Source organism: Nannospalax galili, unplaced genomic scaffold (assembly GCF_000622305.1).
Source record: "Nannospalax galili isolate Female #2095 unplaced genomic scaffold, S.galili_v1.0 scaffold1174, whole genome shotgun sequence".
NCBI lineage: Eukaryota > Metazoa > Chordata > Mammalia > Rodentia > Spalacidae > Nannospalax > Nannospalax galili.
This window is the reverse complement of record NW_008335361.1, coordinates 921,088-936,225: the sequence shown is the minus strand read 5'-3', so window position 1 is coordinate 936,225 and position 15,138 is coordinate 921,088.

Here is a 15,138-nt window from a genome sequence, read left to right as displayed (position 1 = left end):
AAAGATTCATTGTTTTTGCTAGAGATGTTGGTATATGCCTCTCTAATCTGTATGTATCTGATTATTACTAGTTATAATTGGTTGCACTTGGATCCTTGACACCTGAGCATGGATATAAAATCATCAGGTAGATTTCAATGGTAATGTGTTTCACCTCTACTAATTAACAAGCAAATTTTTATGCTTCCTCCTCAAATATAACTCTTTTTTAAAATTTGTTGATTTTTTTGTGTGTGTATAATACAGAACATCCCAAACAATCTTATTCATCTATACACCCACTTCCCAAATGGCACCCTCCCATAGCTTCCCCCACCCCACTGGAGCCCATATGAATACTTTTAAAGATATTTCTTCGCCATTTTTATTTCTTCTTTTGAGAACTCTATGTTCAACTCTGTAGCTGATTTTTAAACTGGGTCGTATATCTTCTTGATTCTTTGTTTTTTAAGTTCTTTGTGTATTCTGTAAATTAGTCCTCTAGCAGATATGTAACTGGCAAAATATTCTCCCATTCTGTGACCTTCTTGTCTCAACTGGTTTTTGTTTTTGTTTTTTTTTTTTTTTTTTACTTCCTGGCTTAATAAAGTCCCTTTTGTGAATTGTTGACCTTATTTCCTGAGTAACTGAAGTCTGATTTAGAAAATCCTTTCCTATACCTATGTGTTATAAGGTGCTGCCCATGTTTTCTTCTAACAGTTTCAGAGTTTCAGGTTTCACATCGGGATCTTTGATCCATTGGGAGTTTGTTTTGGTATAGAGTGATATATATGGGCCATTCATCATTCTACATGTGGAGATCCAGTTTTCCCAGTACCACATGTTGAAGATGCTGTCTTTTCCCCATGTGTATTCTTGGTATATTTGTCAAGTATCAGGTGGCTGTTATCACATGCACTCCATGTTTGAGTCTTCTGTTTTGTTCTATTGATCTACAAGTCTTGCTTACCTAACTACAGAATTCTTACTAGCAACAGGTCAAAGGCTTGAATATCAAAGATGGGCACTGAGGAATTTGATCAGATACCAAGGGGTGGGAAATTCTGGATAAAATAACTTAAGATAATTCCTTGCCATTTGCAGAGCTCAGAACACCAAGGCTTTGATAGGAGGGGCTTCAGAGGGATCAGGTAAAATTGGTCTAAGGACTCTGTCAGGAATTTATAAAAACCTGAGCAGTATTATACATTTTGAGAAATGAGGGATTATACTAACAATTTTTAGTCTCAAGTTTAGGAAAGTATAGGAAATGCTAAATTATCTAGATGAATATCGTAAAAAAAATTTAGGTAAAGATTAAATCTAATTTGTCTACAATAAGGAAGTGTGAAAACTACATTTTCCAGATAAATATTTTTGAATTGATGGCAGATATATATGTCAACTCAAAGACAGGTTTGTTAAAATTCCAAGAAAAGTTTGAAATTAGCAAGTAACAATGTGACTTAAATTATATTGAGCACGTCTCAAATGGAGATTAATCCTTAGAAATACAATGTCATGTTAGATTTGCTTTGGGAAATTTTCTGTATATAACTGGGTTATAACTGTGTGTTTTGATGAATGGTTTGAACAATAAAGTAGAAATAGCCTTATGAAATTTTTAGGGAAAAGCAATTTAGCCATGATGACTGGCCCTTTGGAGAATGGAGCTGGCTTTCACAATACCCCAGTGAAGGAGTCATCCAGGGTCCAGATCAAGAGAACTGACAGGTAATGGGCTCAATATGGAAAGGAGCCCTTGGGAGGAAACAATGAATCACAAAATAACACTGAGCAAATAATGAGTCCACTAAACTCAAAAGAAAAGATCTATGGGTCAAAGCAGGTCACAAGCATCTCTAAAATCTAGACTGGTGGAAATTCCCCCAGATGATGGTAAAGATGGATTTGACTTGGGAAACTGTGGAACAGAGAAGTGGAGGGGAATCATACCCACTTTGAGTGTTTGGTGGGCCCCTTTCATCATGTAAATGTGTCTTCTCCTAGTCTGTAGTCTACCTTTCCTGGTCCCAGTTAAGGGCTGTCAACCTTGGCTCTATTGTTGCTGCAGTAATTCAGGAACAACAGAAAGACTGGCTCGTGTGGAAGGGATTGGGAAGAAGCTGGACCGCCAGAGGAAGTGAGGCCTGATGATGTCACAGGAAACTATAGAGCTACACAAGCCCTTTGTAGTCAGGCCATGCAGGGATTAAGCAGTTGGCCCCTGCGAATTCCTGCATCACTGAGTCCTTGCAGTTGGGCCCAGTGACCAGGTATTCACAGCTGCACACCTGTGGGGGCCCTTGGATGAGGGCTGCAAGCAAGTCTGGCCATCTCTGCAATGGCTGGCTCTTGGCAGGTGGCAACAGCATCCGCTGATGGGAATGTGTTAGTATGTCTCAGTGTCTACCCCAGCATTCAAATCCCTCTAATTCCAAAGTCAAACTAAGCTCCAGCACACCCAAATGCTACTTACACCCTTGGCATCAGAATTTAGTGTCAGTTTCCTTAGTTTACTCACACCTGTGCAATTGCTCTAGGTCTTCCTACTGAATTATGGTTTACTTTCTGTTTCCCTCTCACAGACTATTCACCTGCGTGTGTGTGTGTGTGTGTGTGTGTGTATGTGAGAGGGATATACACATGTATGCACCTATGTGTGGAGGTCAGAGCTCAATATCAGGTGTCCTTGCTCAGTTACTGCGCACTTTATTTTATGAGACAGAGTCTCTCGCTTGTCCTGAAATTCACCAAATAGGTTAGGCTGACTTCCGGTGAACTCCAGGGCTCCTTGTTTCTGCCTCCACAGTGCACGAATTACAATGTGTGTCGCCACGCCCATTTGTTTTTCACAGGTGCTGGGGATCAGACTCAAGCCCTCATGCTACCATGGAGAGTGCCTTACCTACTGAGCTATCTCCCCAAGCCTTTCATAGACTGTCTACCTTTGCAGAATCAAGCTGTGTTTTCCACTGTGATTGTTATTCATTGGTGCAGCTCTACATGGTACGGTGTTTGTTCTGCAAAATGTTTACCCTAGCATCTATTTCTTTTTCCCCAGCTCCCACCCCAGTGTTGGGTAAAATTGGTTCATCATTAGAACTGACTGGTTGGGCAGGTAATGGATGTGACAGGTGTCCCTATCAAACAGGAGGCTCAGTTCAGCTGAGAGAATGGATGATTGCTGAACTGTTGTTGGCTACTCCCGAGATTCCTTGCTCTGGAGAACATTTTATCTGTATCTATGATATGTCTGCAGAACTGGGAGGAGATGTGATTAATAAGCCACACGAAGCTAAAACAGTGAACATTGATCGCAGGCCTGTCTTTGGATTTGAAGAAGATAAACTCTCTGCTCTCTGAGCTGTCTTGGTAAGTGTGCTCCTCAGCACACACTGTGTTGGAGTCATGTTATGGCAGGTGATGATGGGTTACACAGCTGGGGTTTTCAGGCAGGTTCTCAGGCAAATAATATCTCTTTCTAGAGGCAAGGAATAACTCTTTTCTTTGCCTCTTTGCTGCAGTTAAACAGCATTTGGGTGTACACTTGGCATTTTTCCCACAGATCTTTGAGGTCTGGGAATATTCACATTCTTGGTAACTTTTGGCATTCAGACAAATCAGGACAGAGGATGACAGGTTCCTTTATCCCCTGCCTGATATATTCTCTGACCTAGGACTACTTCCTATTTCCCATCATGCTTGGCTTGGCCCTGAAGGGTTCAAGGGTCCAAGTGCTCTGTGGCTAATCTCTTTTCACTGTCTGAGAGCCGACATTGGGTGGCACTGAAAGCCCTGGCCAGTACCTCTGTTCTACAGTGCTATCATTAGTCATTTTTCAGTCTTAACCACACTGGACACACCCAGAAGACGACATCTGCAGACAGGGTATGACACAAAGTACTCACTGTGGAGGTTTCCATGTTCATCAGAGTGCAATGCACACAGAAGGCCACAACTGGCCAAGTTTTGGAGAATAAGAGACTCTAGAGTATAGGATGGGACTCCTATATAGAACCTCACCCACCCACAGCTCAGGGACCATTGCAGAAGAGGAGCAGAAAGATTGTAAGAGCCAAGGCTGGTTCACAAACACAGGGAGGTGGAGGCTTCCAAGCCACTGGAGTCTTGCTCATGTGAGCCTGTGGCAGTGGTGGTGTTGAGCATAGGACCCATATCAGCTCAATTAAACAAGGGCCTAAAGGGGAGGTGAGAAATAGGTGGTGGGCCAGCACTAGATTGAGAATTATTTGAGACTGATTGCTGCTGGGTGAGAGAGAGTATGACTTACATATGACCACTGGATGGGCTGACTAGACTCCAGTGGATGCATTTCCACTGAAGGACATTTGGGTACAAACACCTGAATGAATAGGACTCAGCATGTATGGCAGAGTGCATAGGGTTCGGTGGGAGTATGGGGGAGACATGGAGCAGGTTTGAATTTTTAAAAGCTCAGTGATTGTTTTAAAAAACAAACATTCTCTGTGGCAGAGGCCTTTTCTTTGCCAAGGGCTACAGCAAACCTGATTTGAATGGGCCTCCTCCCAGCCTTGCTCCTGCCTTCCCTTTACTACCAAGGATGTACATCCGCACACAGACCTCTCACTTGCACACCGAATGGTGATAGTCATGACACGAAGGGCTCACTGTGTGTTCTGGCCCGTGCTGAAAGGGCTGAGGGAAGACCTGGGGGGTTCGTTACCTGCTGCACCTCGAGATGAACAGATTTCTCAGGAACAATACTGCCCTATGTGGTGGCAAGAACCAGTTCCTACCAGTGTGCTTCTCCCTCTGGGCCTTCTCCTGCCCTGACTGCAATGGACCAAATAAATATCCATCAGGTACGCATAATTCAAAACTTGCTACTTGTGGCCCATTCAATTATAGAAAACTCTGCCATTTGGCATCTATTAAACAGAGCTTTCCGTTAATGAAGTCTTCTTCTTAGCAACCAAGCAAAGATAATTGATGTTTAAATGATAACCCAGAGGGCTAGAGAACTCTAAAGAGCTTTCTGAATTATCAAAGAGAGATTAATATTCCTATAGTGTCCCTGAAATTCATTTTTATAGAACATCACAAAGAACAGAGAATAAAAATAAGTAGAAAATGCTTAGAAAACAAAGAAGATGTTAATTACTAGATTCAGAGTTTTGTAGTTGGAGAAGGGGCTTAGAAAGAAATCTATATAACTTTACAGAGGAAAGAAAATGACACCGACCATTTGGACAGAAATAAAACCAAGCTGTGAACCCCCAGTTCCTATCTTTTCTTGTCCAGTGTCCATGCATATACTCTAGTTCACTTTCAGGAAAAACTAAGAGATAGGACAATTTGCCTTTGGTATAGCTTGACTTTACAGTGGTATGTTTTGTGTAAGTTGTGACTCCATTAGGATAACATCTACAACTACAGAGCTGTGGCATCACAGTGTCCATGACACAGAAGATGATGGTGGAGGGCACAGACTCGTGAGCCAGGTTCTCAGCTCTCCAGCTGTGGGATGGGGTGAGTTTATGGGCCTCAGTGCTTCAAGGGTTACTGGAAGCATGCAACAACTGGATATTTGTATAGTGACTAAGATAATGCTTGTTATGGAGAATGTTCAATAAATGCATCATACTCCTAAATGTTTATTATAAAATAGTGATCAGCAAGGACATTACTCATCTGTGGTACAGATCCTGGCTTTAGTGGGGAGAAAGGTAACCGGAGTACCTTGATGGCCACATCCTAGCCACAACACATGAGTGACTATCTTCTAGGTCTAGAGCTGCGGAGCTTGTTGTTCTCTAATAGCAGAGTACTTTGGAAGTGAAAGAGATTACAAATGCTAGGAAGTACCGTCCTCACTGGAACTTTATTTACATTCCCGAAAACCAGTAAAGAGAATCCAAACAATCAATCCAATAAATGTGTGGCTAGATTAACTTCTTTGGGACTTACAAACCTCTTCATGACACAGTTCTCTAAAGAAGTACTCCTAGCATTTTTCCTTAGGGAGACTTTGATGGGTGAAAGCCATCTTTGGGGAATTCTTTTATCTTCATGAATTAAATAACTGAATATATTTTTCCATAGAATCCACATGTAATCAAAAGAAAAAAATGCAGTGCTGGAGGTCAAACACATGGCTTAGCCATGTGAGATACAAGTCATTAGAATAGTGAGGAATATGACACAGACACCCACTCATCTAGCACCTGTTTTCACCTGTGGGACCCATGGGTAATGAACAGTTTTGTGGATGACTTGTAAAAAGTCTACACACTGAGAATGTCACTGTTTGGGAGCTGGGGTTGTAGTTCACTGGATAGAGCTCTTGTCTAGCACACAGGAAGCCCTGGATTCAATCCACAGCATCACATAGACCCAGCATGATGAGACATGCCTGTAATCACAGCACTCAGGAGATGGGGCTGGAAGATCAGGAGTTTGAGGCTAGCCTGAGCTGCATGAGATCTTTTGTCAAAAAGGAATGTTAAGAATGTCATAGTTGTAAGTCATTACACCCTTAGAGTCTTCACAGTTTGGCAGATATCTATCTGGTATCCTTCTTTGACTACTCATAAGATTGAGTAGCATTTCATATTTGTTGACCATTTGTGTTTCATGAAATATTGCCAAGGACATTTATTTTTAACAAAAGAATGTCACAGTTTGGAAAACAGACATCTCCTGGATTCTCTTCCTTACACAGAGCTGGGCAATTTACATTTGCATGTTGGAAGTGTGACCTTAGCTTGGAGAGTCTACCATCAACATAATACTACAAATAACCAAACCCAGCAAGACAGTCACCTTCCAAAATCCCATTGGTCCCTGTCCACTAGTACCAAGATGCAGGTTTGGCTAGTTACCAGGATATGTACCGGCTTGACAATGAAGTCATTCTATTAGGATATAACATGACGTTCTCCAGGTTGATTGACAATAGAAACAGCACTGAGGTTTTTCTATGGTATTTGGCACATGAAGAGATTAACTCAAACATGTTCAGTCCATGACAATCATATTCACACCCTACGAAGTCTTTTTTTTTTTTTGGTAGGGGAGGGAAGAAATTTTTTTTTAAAACACCTAAGTATTGGAACAATATGTCACAGCCTTGAAACAGAAAACAGATGGGCTCTATCACCATTTCAAGTAAGAAGTTAGAAAAAGGAAAACAGTTCTTTCCCAAAGGATAAGGTGCTTACTGGCTTATTACATAGTCCATGTCTATCTGCCCAGGGATGGTACTACCAACAGTGGGCTAAGCACTCCCACACCAATTAGCACTCAAGAAAATGCCTCCAAAGACATGCCACCAGTCAATCAGATCAAGTGAATTCCTCAACTGAAGTTTCCTGTGTGCAGACAAGTCAGGTTGAGAACCAAGACTGGCCATCAATAGGGGAAGACCCTGTGGAACTGTGCAATCATCTATCTCTTCAAGGTGTTCTAAGCCAAACTATCTCTTCTGTCCTTGACAATTTGTTTCTCTAAGCTATGATCACAGACTCGGCATGCCACATATCCTGCTAGGACCCAGTGACAGAGAACCATCCCCAGGGGAAGGCGGTCCCCTTCTCTGTATAAAGGAAGCTGTGTCTCCAGCCCACAGATGGACAGCAGCCCCAATTCTGCCTCCTCTAAAAACAATGACTCCAGCACTTGTCAGATCTTTAGGAGTCTGTGTCATAATACTATTACTTTTATTTTTACAATATTCCACATTTTATAGCATGTCTCAAAATCTTCAACTTGGTGAGAGTATCAGTCATTTAACTACTCAAGAAGGAAAGTCTGAATTTTAGACTGAAATGCCTCTCTCTTCAACTGGTTCTGCTGAAAATATTTGTGCCTTCAAGATAGGCCTTGACAGATAATGGCTCTCCACGTTTTCTTCCTAATTTATGGGTGGTGATGAATTTGCTGTCGGTGTACTTTCAAATAGTAAACACAGGCAGGAAATTCCAAATCTGAGTGTTAGGTGAACTTCCCAAACCACACTAGCTTTGTGTTCTTGTGTGTGTGTGTGTGTGTGTGTGTGTGTGTGTGTGTGTGTGTGTGTGTGTGTGTTTAGCCCCAGGAGACCTGGAACTCGCCATGTAGACCAGGCTGGCCTTAGTCCAACAGAGATTGCCTGCCTCTGTCTCCAGAGTGCTGGGATTAAAGGCATGCACTATCACACACAGCAACATGTTCATGACAGTAGAGACACTGTCCTGATTTCTCTGCTGGTGCCACAGGCTACAGTCTGGTTCACAAGCCTGAGAGCATTGTGCCCATGCCATTGAATTTCTCCATTCTCCTGTTCCACTCTTTCTGATTTTTGTTTACTAAAATCAGTCTTTTAAATATACTCTCAATGCAAAATAATCTGTGATTTGGATTGAAAACGTGGTATCCAAAGGCCTGGGTTTAGAGACTAAGTATCTAAAAGACGTCACCATCTTGTGTGGGTGCTGGCTACTCAGTTATCATCAGTCTGTATTTAGATATTCAAGGACCCAAGGGAGCACAAATTAATTGGGATAAAGCCTGCTTTGCTAGGGCTTTCATGAAGACAGTGAGTCTTTGCTCACAGCTGGGGTTGGCTGACTGGCCTTAGCTGAAAGGACTAGAGCCACAGATTGAGGGAGGACTGATGAAGACCCAGGGAGCCAGTCATACAGCCCTTCGTGCCCTAGTCTCTACCTGCTGGACACTCACATCTGGGAGTCACTAGGTGCCATCTTACTGCTCCAGTTGCAGTGGAGAAAGGATTTGGTTTTATGTCCTGAAGGGTGAGCCCTGCTGAAACTGCTAAGGGAAAATAGTCTTTCTCTTCTAAGGCAGAACTATGGAGCTTCTGGCAAATGAAGTAAAGATTCCACTCTTCTGTTACAAGGTATATTATCAGGCCAGACACAGAGCAGACAACCTAATCTGCAGAACCAGCAGGATGGGAGGCACCACGCCCTTTCTCCACTTTGCTTCCTGTGGCCACTTGCTACCCTGGACTGCAGATCCCTAGCTGGTCTGCAACTCTGCAGAGCACACTGGAACAAAGGCAGACCTCATTGCCACAAGCTGCCTACATGAAACCCTTTAAGACTCCCCCACATTCCAAGAGAAAAGCTCAAATCTCTTCACAGGGATAACTCTGCAACCATTCTCAGGGACAGCTAGGCTTTTCCCCTCAAGTCTAACCGGACAAGCCTCCCCAACCTCGTGCCTTCCACATCTCAGAGGAACCCCAAGTGGAAGACATTCTCTCTGCCCTCCCTTCTGCTGGAACATGCTGGAGGTCCTCTCCAGATTCTTAGACTTTGGTATTTTGTTTGCTTTGACCATTTCATGCTATCAGATCTATCCATTGCTCAGTAGAGTAATCCCAACTCCCACTCTTCCCTTTGTTCCCCCTCTGTGCTGTGTAGGGGCTCACTACTCAGGAGTGTCTGACCTATGGCCTACCTGTTAGAGGGTGAACTAGGAGGTTGCATGTACTTAACCTCTGCCTACTTGCTCTGGGTCCCGAATCACACTGAAAGACCCTTTGTTTCTGAGCACTGAACTTGAATATTTATCCATTTTATAGACATCACTCAGAAATTAGTAAAGCATTCATTAGTCTTTATGCTCCACACTGAAAGCCGCCCAAGCGGACTAATTCCCAGGGCATGGATTTGTGATACATCTCACTTGGGGTTGAATTCCAGTTCTGACATCATATTCACTTGAACAAGCTGCTATGGTCTTTGAGCCCCAGTTCTTTCTTCACACAAAGGGATAATATTGTTTCTTTAAGATATTTTATGTGGGTACAATGAGGCCTTGCTTGTAGTGATTGGTGTAGAGTCATTTCTTTTTTAAGTTTTATTTTACTGTGTGTGTGTGTGTGTGTGTGTGTGTGTGTATGTGTGCACATGCAGTTGCCATTTTCTTCTTTTTTCACATTTTTTCCTAGTTTATGGGTGGTGAATTTGCTTGCTGTTTTGTTGTTGGTGTACACTTGGCCAAGAGGCTAAAAGAGAGAGTTGGGTCCCCTGGAGCTGAAGTTACAGGCAACTAGCCACAAACTAGCCATATGGGTACTGAGAAGCAAACTCTGGTCTTCTGCAAAAGCAGCAACTGCTCTTAATTGCTAAGCCATCTCTCCAGCCTCTAGAGTAGTTTCTGAATATCTGTTAATTTCATATCTCAAACAATTCTATCCCTCCTTCCATCTTCCAGCATTAAGCTGTTTTCACCTCTAAATCATTCATCCTACCATTTACTATCAGCACATCATCCACCTACTATCACCATCCAATAATACATCCCTCCACCCATGCATCCATTGTCTACACCATCACCAATTAGTCAACCCATTTATCCACCCGCTCATCCAAGTTAGAGCCATAGATGTGAATGGGACACTAAAAGACAGATGAGTGATTGAGGGCGAGTAGAATGAAGTCTGAGTCTCTAGAGTAAATAGAAAGGAAAACGTGGAAGAGAAACTAGCAAAAGCCTTATTTCTATGCTAGAGAGTGGTCTTCATCTAACAAGTCACAAGAAGCCGCTGGGCACTACACTGACGTGACTGTTGTTTCCTGTGGTCAAGGTGCTTGCGAAATGAGAACAGTAGGCAAAGGAGAACACTTTTGATAAGATTGTGTCAGAATAGAAACCTGAAGTCAAGAGCGACGCAGCTAGGAAAAATGATTGTCTAAGTGACTCTAGTGGAGACCAGCTGTATTGGGAAAAAAAGACCTGGATGGAAATTGAGAGGGGGAATTCACAGTATTTGTGTTGGGAACAGTAAGAGCAGAGTGGTGGAAATGTGTGTGTAAGGGCTGCACGAGAGGCCAGAGTGTGGGCGAATTGGACCTGTGTCTGTCTGTCAATGGCTGCCTGGATGGCATTTGGGAGTCATTCAACTCCACTGTGTGTTGGCTACCAAACTGTGGAGTAATCTGCCTCTATGTTCAGCAAAATGACTACATATGTGCCTCTGTAAGAGCGAGTCAAATTAATGCCACGTATCACTTAATGACAGCAACGTATCATATATCCTGAGAAACTCACTCTTTACTGATTCTGTCACTGTGTGAACACCATGCAGTCAATTTACACTAAGGTAGCTACAACGGCACTAGGCTATATGATGTTTTGGGATCATCCCTGCGTACATGTCCATCATTGAGATGTCATTATGAAGTCCATGAATCTGTCTATCTAATTCTCTATTTACAAATGAGAGAGCAGTTAATGGGCTATAATGAATAAAAGAACAAAGGAATCTGCAGGGTGAAGATGTTTTAGGGAAGAGAGGTGTAAAGAAATGTGGGTGAGAGGTGGGAATGGTAACACACATGTAATACCAGCTCTTGGGAGTCTGAACAAGAACCTTGTCTCACAGAAGAATGGAAAAACAAAAATTTTTATGTATTTTCCTGAGAATTTCATACAAGAACATTGTATTTCCATGATTTCCACCACTTCCAGGCCTCTCTTCCATAGCCCATATCCCCCACTCCCTCTAAATTTCTTGTTCTCTCATTGATTTTTACTGATATATATATACACATACATTGATAAATATGTGTGTATATGTGTATATATAAACACAGTGAGTCCATTTAGTGCTGCTTATGTGTATGTGTTTGGGCTCCCCACGTAGGATTACACAATCTACGAAGGAACTAGCCAGTCCTCGATGGAAACTGATCCTCTATGCCTCAGCATCCACTGTTTGTGCATAGCTCTACATCGAGAGGTTGGAACCCATGAAATTTCCTCCATTCACAGTGGCATGTCAACTGGTTGTATCATTATTCAGATAAAAGAAAAAGAAAACTAAAGTGAGATGTCAGAGCTACCTGGCTGGGTGACTACCATTCCAGACTGAGCTGCAATAGTGAAGAGTGACTGATCATGGGAACCATCACTTCAAGCTTTAGTGGAGGGGGCAGGGAAGGGAGGAAGCACCAGTAAAACAGTTTCCTTGCTTCACAGGTGACATCACCCACACTGGCCTTTTCTGTTCTGCTTAATTTAGCTTCGCTCCCTGAAATGAACTTTCCATTGCTCTGCATTGTGTAGCTATTACTCTTGGGTTTTGTTTGTTTTGTTTTGATTTGACTTTTTTTTTCAGTGCCAGGGATGAAACGTAGGCCCTTGTACATGCTAGGGAAACTCTCTGCCACTTCTGATTCTCAACTCTAATTCACTTCTTCTAGTCTAAATTTGAGTGATTCTTAGAATCTTCCTTATGAAATGAAAGAATTAAAGAGAGATTTTTAAAATACACAGCAAGCCCCCTGACTTAGTTTGGTATTCTGTTCTATAATATGGGGAAGGCATCACCTTTAAAGTTGTCAGTGAAACATTCTACGGCATCCCAGCCCTTCCCCAGGGGATTCAAAGGCAGATTTTCATGAAAATTTTGTGAAGCAGGTGAAAGGGTGTTGATAAGAATAACTGAGAACAGAAATAACAGGGATCCTGAATCAAAAGGCCTAGAGAATATGATCGAGTGGTTTTTATTTCTAAGTGTTGAGCTGTGTGGAACCAAAGGGTAAACATAAATCTGGGACATTCTGTGAACGGGGCAGAAATTTCATGTGAAATAAAGAAGGATAAAAGGAGCTGCATGGAGAGTTAGAAGGTCAGTGTTGTTCCTATTCCTTTGATGTTCTGACTAATTTATGTTATGACTTTGGTAATCAACGCCTCCCCAAGGGATAGATGACTAAACAGAGGAAAAGATACATGAATGACTGAATGAAGGGCAGAGGGATTAAAGGAAGGAAGGAAAGGAGGGAGAGAGGGACAGAGGGATGAACAGAAGGCAAAAAGAAGGAAAGATAGAGGGAGGGAGCAGACGAGGGATAACAACCAGCACCAAGTAGGGAAGGTATATGACCTCAGCCATACCCGGTAATGGGAACTCTGGGTTAACCATCACTCACCATTTTCATGAGTTGGGTGGGTCAACTGGAAGAGAGACTTGGGGTTTGGAGTTCCCCTGGATATTTGACCCAAGTTTAGGACTGTGACTAGAGTCAAATCTGTTCTGGTATGGGAGCTTGGTAAAGGGAGAATGGTTGAGGATTTTCAAACCCTGGGTGGTAGATGGATGGACTGATGGATGGACAGATATACAAATGGATAGGTATGTGGCTGCAAGGATGGATTCATGGATGGATGAATGGATCTACATCAAGGATGGACTGATGGATGGATGAATGGATCAACAGACCTATTATGATGCATAAAGTGTGCCATACTTGGTGCTGACAGCCTTGTTATTTATCACGTTATGATATATTAAGCCTCTCTAAAGTTGGCATATTGATATCGTGTGAAGAAACAGAGGCACAGAGATGTACTGCCAAATTGGCCCTGAGACAGTCAACAGAATTTATTCATATTTTACTAGTTGCTCATTCACATGTGAATATGTATGTTGGTGTATAGCCTTATGCAAATCATATGTGTAAATACCACTGCAATCAAGACACGGAACTTTGTTATCAGCTCACAGACCTCTCTGGCTACTCTAGACAGTCATACCACCCTCTCCTCTCACCGCTAGCCTAGTCTCTGGAAGTCTCTAATCTATTCTCTAAGTTCTAAAGTGACATTATTCCACAAATCTTACGGAAATGGAACCACGCCACCATGTTATTTTCAAGTTATCTTTTACTTTCAGTATCAATTCTGTGACATTTTGCTCTGAGCACATGAATCCTTAGCATGGCACACTAATTGTTTAATCATTGATTTGTCTATTATAACAACATTTACACAGTTTACATAGTTGCAAATCCATCCATTTGACTTGAGCCAAATCTTCGATGTTCCCAAAATGTAGGAGGGGTTATTCAGAATGCTGAGAGTGATGTCCTTTTAATGATCAATGCTTGGTTTCTACCTGAGTATCCAGACCTGATCAGTAGGACCTGCTCACAGCCACTGAGGTCTAAATGAGTCTGAATTTCAGAGCTTGGGGGGAGCTGTCTAAGCACTTTAGGGTAAGTGAATAAAAGCAGCTGAGTGTCTAGGCACAGCATCATCCAGGCAGAGTGACAGATGAAAGAGTCTGCTTGGCTTCCAGATCTTCTGGGCATCAAAAGACTATGAAGCTCACAGAATAAGCAGCAAGAAACCAAAGCCAGAGTCAAGTACTCAGGAATCAGCCAAAGGGAAAGGACTTTCTATGAAGTTATAAGGGACAAGTTAGGGTTTGAATTCAAAAGAGGAATGGCAGATGTTAACAAGGCTGTTGTGGGTAGTTGTGCTTGTTATAGACAACATGGATCCAGGGAGCTATGATGTTCCCAGTGTGCAGTACACACTGCAGTGATGGAAGCTTCTCTGAGTAAGGCAGAAGCCTGGTGCCAGAGCCTTGTTGAAGTTGAAATATACTTGATTTTACCACAAGATTCCTGCCAGTCAAGAGGAAAACAAAACTAAAATGCCATTGAGGGCTGTTGACTGGCACCAAGTGGGATGATCTCTGGCTTCAACCACACTGGGATAATCAGAACTAATAGTTGCATTAGTGCAGTGGGACATCCGGGCATCCCCTGGGTCGTCAACCCAGTTTCCAAGTCAAATCTTACTTTGTATAGGAGTTTACAAGGAGAATGATTGTGGACTATAAATTAATACCCTGCTTCAGTCTACTAGTGGGGTTGGTAGCAGGGTGTGGCATGTCCACAAGGAGAGACTGATTTTAGCTAATCCTCACAGGCTCTAAAGGGCCTGGAAACTCAGCATTACAACATCACTAAGGGACTTATAGTATCAAAAGATCATTTGTTTTATACATACAACACATACACACAATAAATAAGAGTGTAAACTTTATCCCACTATGATACTATTGGAGGGTCAAGGGAGGTGGTCTTGAAAAGTGATTAGGATTAGGTTATTAGGGTGGAATTTCTAATTGAATCTTGGTGGCTCAGTTAAAAGGGCAGAACCCACGCCCCCCCATCCATTCAAGATCTTTTCTGTTGCTATATAATACCCTGTGTTAGCTTAGGACTTTGTTAGCAAAAAGGCCATCACCATCCACAGTTGTTACGAAAGAGAAAGCTTCTCTGTAGATCTATGTATGGGGCCATTGGCTAGGAGACATACTTCCTGTCCAATGTATTTCAGCAGTGAATACTCATAACACATGCATCATGT